We start from the raw sequence: 8,892 nt of genomic DNA on the forward strand, positions 1-8,892 counted from the left end.
CAACCAGAGAAGCAAGGTCCTCACCCAAACCTCATTTAGAGATTTATTTGGAAGGAAGGAATCCAGAGGAGTGGCTGCTTCTGCCAGAGTGAAAAGGCAGCTGCCAACTGAACATATACAGGGTTATACAGGTCTTCTTCACAGGGGCAGAGGTTTTCCAGAGTGGAGATTTTCAGGGTGGGAATTGGTTGGATTTCAATGCATGAGCTTGGAACAGCTCAGAGATTGTCTGGATTTTGTGCAGACGGATTAGTTAGTTTTCTTGCTGAGTTGGTTAGAGGCAGAGTGTATTTGTTTGGCTTCAATTCCAAAATGTGTTTCTTTTGCTAGCCCTTTTTAAGCCATTGGCTCAGGTTTCAGGGTCAGTGAATTGGCTCTGGTCTCAGGGTCAGGGTGTGTTTCTTTAGCTGGCCCTTTTGCACTACAACTAGTGTTAATCTCACACTACAATAAAGTGGTTGACCTAAATTAAATTTGGATGGTCTGCTGAAATAATATATGAATTATCTTCATAATTTATGGATAAAACTTGCAAAATGGTGTCTCTGCTAGGGTTCAATGTATGTACTGACTCACAGAAACAATATAGCTCTGGATTCTCAATAGAAAGTAAATGCAGTTCAAAGAGAATTGGGAGCAAGAACGAATCCACTCATCATATTGTGTTTTTGGGGCAGTCTTCTGTAGCCTAGGGTAGCTTTGAACTTGCTTTGTAGCTGGGATGACATTGAATTACTATCTTCCTGCTTATAGCTCTCAAGGTCTGGGATCTCAAGGTGTGTGTACCACCATTCCTGCTTTATACAATGCTGGTGATCAGATTCAGAACTTTCTGCGTGCTAGGCAAGCACTGTAACAACAGCCACATCATGAGCCCACCATTAATTGTCATGACACTATAAGACATAATTCACTTCTTATTGCCACAACTCAGTGCTCACTAGAGTTACAGGATCTGGGCCTCAAATAAAGCATATTTCCTTGAAGGTGTAAGGCAAGAGTAGTAGCATTGAGTCATTAGTCATAGTTGCTGGATGGGCACTGAGAATTCCTTGAGTATAGAAACTAAAGGCAAGAAGCTGAATTGCTAACTCAGGCAACTTGCCTGAATTATTATTAGGAGGATGAGTGTCTTAGTTGGGGTCGCTATTGCTGAAAAGAGACACCATCACCACAGAAACTCTTACAGGAAATAGTTCCTTATAAAGGAAAACTGACATACAGTTTCAGAGGTTTAGTCTGTTATCTTGATGACAGCATGAAGTTGAAGAAGGAATGAAAGTTCTATGTCTTGATCCACAGGAAGCAGAAGCAACTGTGTACCACACTATGCATAGCCTGAGCATCTAAGACCTTAAAGCCCGCCCCCATAGTGACACTCTTCCTTTAACAGTGACACCCCTAATAGTGTCACTCCATATGGACCAAACATTCAAATACATGAGTCTATGGGGGCGGTTCCTATTCAAACCACCACAATGTTTTAATGGTTTAGTACAGAACCAAGAAAGATTATAACATTTCAAAGGTCTACTTGGGCAATTCTTGGTGGTACTTTGTTTCATTGTGACTAGGTCCATCTCCCTTCAGAAACAAGGGTCTGCTCAGGCTCAGAAAAGATAGCCAGAAGTCTCAGAGCTTTCCTCAATCTATGTCTGCTTCATCAAGGCTGTGGACTCCTCAGAAGCAGCTCTTCCCAATTATGGTAGCTTACATGAACAACTGGACAAGGTGGGGTGTGAAAGCATTGCCATATTTTATAGTATGGCACAACTCTAAAAATCCAACCAAACTTACTTTAATCTCTTCTAAGATCCAAACAGAATGTACAGTGATTCTGGGAGCCAATTTGAATAGCTGCCATTACAAGATGGCATTTGGCCCCAGCCTCGCTTGATAGATAACTCCATATTAGGGTTGCAGTTCTTCCACCGGAAAAAAGGGTGAGTTGTTGTGATCTAGCTGCCCACACTTCCCCTGACGGGCAGGGGAACATCCTGGTCTGTAACTGACAGGGATGTTCCCCTGCTTTCTTTCCTGCCAGTGGGTCTCCAGAAAAGCAGTTAAAGTATCAAAGTATCAAAAGTTGCTAGGCAGACTCCCTATATAAGCAGCTATAGTTCAGGGCTCCCGGGCCCCTTGCTTTCTGCTCTCCCTACAACCAAGAAGCTCCAATAAAGCGTGATTTGAGAAGAATCCTTGTCTGGTGGCTGTTCCTTCCTGCTGGTCAGAAAGTTCGCCGCACAGTGAGAAACATTTGTTTGCTTGTTTGTGTCGCATGTGCATGTAGGAGCCTGTGAAAAGCAGAAAGAGAAAACTGGGTTGGAGTTACAGGGTTGCAGGCAGTTGTGAAGCACCAGTAGTAGAAGATAGGAACTAAACTCTAATCATTTGCTATGGCAACAAGTGCTCTTAAAAGCTAAGTCATTTCTTCAACCTCTATGTTTTTTAAGCAATACCCATGCTTAGCAAACAATCCTGAAGCTCCCATGTGTTGGTCATGTTTCACTGAATTTCACAGAGTATGAAACTTTTCTGTCTCATGTTATGATATGTGAAAAACATTCTTTGAGTGACATTAATGGGATTTGGTCAGACATGGAGGTTGAAGAAGGAGGCTGAGGCAAGAGAATCAGTAAAGACCAAGAGTTTGAGGCTAGACTTGGAAACATGACAAAATACTGTCTCCAAAATTTCTTTTAAAAAACAAATTAATGGATGTGATCATAAACCTACATTGTTAACTTTGTAGGACTTTGAATCACCTAGAAGCACATCTCTTGTGTCTATAAGGATGGTTTGAAAGACCATTTCTGACTGTGTACAATGACATTCCATGGGTTAGTATCCTGGCTCAAATAGGAAGGAGAGAGGGGGCTGAGCACCAGCATTCACCTTGCTACATCCTGACTACTGCCATATGGCTAGCCACCGCTCCATTCTGCTACCGTGACTTTCTGTGATGATGGGCTATGCCACAGACTATGAGCCAAAATAAACCTTTTCCTTAAGTACCTTTTTTTTCTCAGATAATCTGCTAATACATCAACATGAATAGGAATGCAGTGGTGTTATGTGACACAAAAGTCCTCATTGTAATATAATTTTACTGGACCTGTTTTTTTTTCTTCACAACCTAGAATGCATTAATCATCTTTGTCCATAATTCTCCTCTCCTAGCCTCTCAATTCTGTGTCCTTCCTCTTTAATGTTGGCCTGGGTGCTCCCATTCTAGACAATGATTTCAATGAGTGTCCTTTGAGGGATCTAAGGAGCCTTAAATTCTTTGGCTCTTTGTGATCTCAAATTAATCTAGTATCTCTGACCTCTGCAGTCTTATCTCTTCCACGAAGATGAGATTATCTGCCTTATGCCATCATGTTATCGAAGGGTTTGAAAAGTTTCCTTGAGAGAGTGCCTTGAAAATTTAATAAGCACGTTACCTTGCAGTGTGATTTTTATTACCTTAGACACTGCCTGGGTGTCTAAGATAGTAAACCCGTGCTTTAAATTTAACCATAATTTTGAATTAATTTGATCCAAAGCAATAGAAGTTTCAATATAGTCAGTAACTGAGAAGAATTAAAGATCAATAATGATGAGAGCTGGAGCAATGCAGAGGTGAGGAACACTGGAGATGCTTAGCTATGGCAAATCTACTGGATCTGCTTCTTCTCTCCCGCTGTGATTAAAATACCCAAGGAAATCAATTTAGATGAGGAAGGGTTTATTTTGGTTTACAGTTTGGGGGAGGGGGCTGGTAATCCATCCCACCAGGGAAGATATGTAAGCAGGACTGTTGAGGCAGACTGGCATCCAGGAAACAGAGAAAGAGCAGGAAGTGGTCAGGTTATAAAAACACAAGCTCCACCGCCATTAACATACTTCCCCCAGCAAGGTTTGCCTCCAGAAGACACGATAACCTTTCCAGGTCCTGGGGACCGAATGTCCAAATACATGAGTCTATAAGAGACATTTCATACTCCACTCACAACAAATACAAGATCTTTTCCAAAGACAAAGCAATATTTAGGACACAGATAAATAAATTTTGAACTGAGAATAGAAGTTTCCTCTTTGATAGCTAGCATTCATAGCCCTAGAAGTTGGTATGAGAGAGGAAGCTACTGGAAGAGAAATGTCATTAATGTTCTTTACCAACTGAGGGCACCATGAGCAATAATATCAACCTTGAGGCAAGACACGTCCAATCATACAATAGTAGCAAGAATGTTTGACAGCAAACAAACATTTACAGACTGGATAAGAGGCTAACTCTGCAGGAGGGAATAAATGCCTGGTTATGTAAACCTGATCAAAAGTATGTAATAGCCATAGGAAAAAATGTCCTGCTTTGTTTTGCTAAATGGACACAGAGCAAATTTGCCTCCCAAATTTTTGTTACTACCCATACAGAAGTGTTACTCTCGGCCTATATCAGAAAAGCTTCTTCTTGCAGAGGGTGATGATTAATTAAAAAAAAAAATCTCATAGCTATTGAGGACTCGATCCTAAATGCAGCATCTGTATCACTCTCTACAAGGACCAGAAAATATCATAAAAAAGAATGGAAAATTGAAATAGCTAAAGGATGAGGAGGATGCGGTTAATGGGTAAAATCATCATAGTCTTCAGCATATGATTGCTGTGGCTCCTTACACACACACAGAAAAGGACATAGTGGAAGAGGAAATGATTGGAAAGAAGGGAGCCAATCAGAGTGTGACAGGAATAAAAGGATAATGGTAGTCATGATCATAATACATTCTGTACATGCAGATAGTTATTAAAAACTAAATAATCATTTAAAACTAAAGAAAATAAAAATTTAAAACTATCCAAGAAACTACCACTTAGTATGTCCAAAGGAACACTGAGCAATTCAGCTGGATTACAATAGTAATAGAAATAAACAAATCAACAGCCCAAAAAGACAGAGGAATCGTCATATGTAAACTGCATGGGACGGCTCACAGCAAATTATATTCAACTGACTCATTTCCAAAATAATGAAGAAGATGCATCATGAACTCTAGACTGAAATATTCCTGAAGTAGCTGATTGCTATAGCTCATAAAATTTTACTACAAGTAAATTAGCAGAATTAGTTTTATATGAGCATAGGAATGTGGACTGAAGCCCTGGAAGGAAATAAAGGAGGTTGGGGCAGAGGATAAATTGGAGTGCGCCCAGTTGCTCTCCATCCCTGGGATGTTGACCGGTTTATAGCAACTCCCCCAGGAATGAGCTGATAGATGAGACATATGTACACACATTTACAGGGACCAGTTCCGGTAAAAACGCCTCTTGCCAGGGTAAGGGCACAGAGATTTATAAATATTAGTAAAGAATACGAAGATGCATATGAAAATAATAAAAGTAGAAACCATAGAGTAGTACCAGGAGGGTATTCCAGTGAATACTGATATTGTCCATGTTTAATATCTCATATACTTTTGTACCCCAATATGTATGCTTGCATGTCCTGACCTTCTGTCATGACAGAACCGATCTACTAGTATGAGCCATCTTAATGTCAAAAAAAAACAACAACAACAAAAAAAAAAAAACAGGCAATCACATCCTGAGTGGACCTGCAGCTACACTTGTCAAACATTTTGAGATACCTCTAGCCTCTCTGACCATCAGGCAAAGTAAAAATAGGCTCACATTTTTGGGCCTCCACAACACGTGTGCCTAGGCCTCCTTGTGAAGATTCTTTATGCCTTTGACAAGCTATATTAGGGAACAATGATTTGAGGTCAGGTTTGTGAATCACTAAAATAGTCAAATTTTATGGGAAGAGGACAACCTCAGCCCAACCAATAACTAAAAGTTCATTTTAAGTTTCTCTACAAGCATATGACCTAGAAGATGGAGCTCTTATAGTTGTCTGGTCCCCATCAAACTGCCAAAACAAATCTGTAGGACATTGAATATGCCCAATTCTCTTTCTGCTAATGGACATGTTGCCCACAGATTCAGACCTGCATGGGAACTTGTGGGCATGACATCTGGACCTATATCCTATATACTCCTAGAAAAACAGAATTATGAATCTAGTCTGATTCTCCCCAAAATTGTCCTGGGGAAAATAAGTGCAAGATGACTAAAAAGGTTGAATGATTAAATAAATATGGGAAACCTGAGTTAACAAACTTAAATGGAATTCCCTCCTGCAGGGAATTCATGTATATAAATGTGCACGGAACCGTCTCGAACATATGCTACAGCATGCACCTTCAAGAACATGACCAGCCATGAAGCACATCTAAAACTCACAGAACATTCTAGATCTCTCAGAGTTGCTGTCTATGCTTCAGAAAAATGGATTTTGAGAATCATTATGGTGTGTGTCTTCAAAATCCTCTATTCAGTGGCATAAGGCACAGGCATGTACTTCTACCCGGATCTCTGAATCCTGTGTGTTCATAGCCCATCAGAGAGAAATGACATGGAACAGTTCATCCCTCCCTGATTGAATCTTCTTCAGCAGTAGGAGAGTGGTGTTCCACACAAACAGCATGGCATCATGACACTCCAGTGGCTTCGGATTGTGTAGCATTTGCAAAGACTCCAGATTTTACTCTTTTTTTTTGTTTTTGAATCTTCTAAGTATGGTTCTCTAACTTTCTGTCTGAGTTCCTTCTCTCTGTCTCTCTCTGTCTTTCTCTCTGTATATCTTTGTCAGGATCTCTGTGTCTCTCTGTGTCTCTGTCTTCCTCCCTACCTAGCACCCCTCTCTATTTCTCTGTGTCTCTCTCTGTCTTTCTGTCTCTGTCTTTCTCTCTGTGTATATATTTATATCTCTCGTGTGTGTGTGTGTGTTTGCGTGTGTGTTTGCCACATGTATGCAGTTATGCACACTTCTATGCACAGAAGAGGTATCAGGTGTCCTGTTCTTCCACTCTCCACCATACTCCTTTGGGATAGAGTCTTATTGAATCTGGCATGAAGTTGGTAGCAAGCCAGACCCAGACATTTTGCACTGGGGTAACAGGCAAGTATGCAGTCATCCACAACCCTTTACAGGAATGCTTTTGCATAGCACTGAGCCACCTCTCCCAGTCCAGATTTTTCAACTTCTTGAATGCCTCAGTAAAATCTCAGAAATAAATCCCTTTATTCTATCAATTATGGAGTTGACTATTGTGGACAGTCAAAAAATGATACTGCTCATATTAATCAGTCATTTAAAAACTTTTCGTTTCAGTTTCTTCCTCTAAGAGAATGACATTAGATCTTCAGGATTCAATAGTACAGGCTACAAAGTTGTTTTGGCAAAATACATGTGATAAAACTGAAAAACTCAAAGTAAATTTGTAACTATAAGCAATTGTTACTCGGCATGCATAAAGAATTCATTATCAGGATGTGCACAAGTTCTCCTCTAGTCCCTTGTATAAAATGGAAGGTGTTTGCAATTTAGCCCCTCCCTACACTTCTGCATACTTAAAAGCAGCCCCAAGTTTAGTGTGGGACTGATTGCAACAAGACACTGAACAATAACTATTACATTAGTTACTTTTTACATCACTGTAACAAAATACCTGACAAAATTAACTGAAAAAAGGAGAGATTTAGTTTTGCTGATAGTTTGAGGATCCAGTCTCTTAAGGCGTGGAAGGCATAGAAGATGTGGAAGGCATGGTGAGACCAGAATTTGAGGAATCTTGTCTCATTTCATCTTCAGTCAGGAATCAGAGAGAAATGAACACTTCTCAGCTGTTTTTCTTCTTTTTGTGCAGTCTAGGATCCCAGCCCAGGGATGGTGCCATCCATATTTAGAATAGGCCTCCCCTCCTTAAAGATATGCTCAGAGGGTTGATCCCTGAGTGATCCTAGATGCTGTCAACTAGGTGGTCCTTAACAATCATATTTGCCATATGACATTGTTTAGGAAAAGGATGGCAAGAGGGACAATAGCTACCTATTCAGTTAAAAAAAAATGTGTCCTAAAAATTTTTGATACCTGAATATTTTAAAATATTGTTGAACCTATGTCTACAGGGTTGAGTGTTTGTGTTTGACAACAACCAAAAGTTGAAGATTACTACAATCTTTTGGAAGCAATTCAAGCCAACAGACATCTACAACATGTGCTTCCATTTAAGGACCACATTTGCCTTACTATAAGAAACAATTAAGGGACTGGACAGATAGCCCAGCAGTTAAGAGCATGCGCTTCTCATATAGAGGACCTGAGTTCAGTTCCTAGAAAATCATGACTTGTAATCTAAGTTCAGCAACACAGGATTCAATACCCTCTTGTGGCCTCATCAAGCAACTGCACATGTGTGGTTCACATACATATGTATGCACACACACACACACAGACACACACATGAGAGAGAGAAAGAGAGAGAGAAAGAGAGAGAGAGAGAGAGAGAGAGAGAGAGAGAGAGAGAGAGAATTAGCATCAAAATGAATCAATTTAAAAATAAAAGGGGAAAATACCTAGATTCACAGCAGTAAATATGTTGGACTGAGTAACAAGTAACGAGAGTCTCTGAAAGATAGGCAAAAGATGCACATTTAGAAGACAGGGCCATTACAGACAGCACCTCTCAGGATGTTTGAGGAAACTATGCAAAGAAAAATATCAACCCCAAGAAGAACAGTGCTCCAATTCATACAAACTTGGCAATTGTCAGTCAATTGTACTTCCCATCCAGAGACTATCCTAATGCAGGGATCATTGGTTTGAATACTAAGAAGGGTCTTTTGTCTCAATAGTGAGAAAGAAATTAGCCTCATGATAAATATGCTTCCACTCCTACTAGGAAAGATTAGAGCCAAACATCAAATCAATCCAACTATTCCAAGTCATTTAACTGCAATTCAGAAAAGAGTTCAACAATAGTTTTAGGGTTATTAAAAGTATCTATCACG

The sequence above is a fragment of the Microtus ochrogaster genome, chromosome 6 (genome assembly GCF_000317375.1).
Source record: "Microtus ochrogaster isolate Prairie Vole_2 chromosome 6, MicOch1.0, whole genome shotgun sequence".
Classification (NCBI taxonomy): Eukaryota; Metazoa; Chordata; class Mammalia; order Rodentia; family Cricetidae; genus Microtus; species Microtus ochrogaster.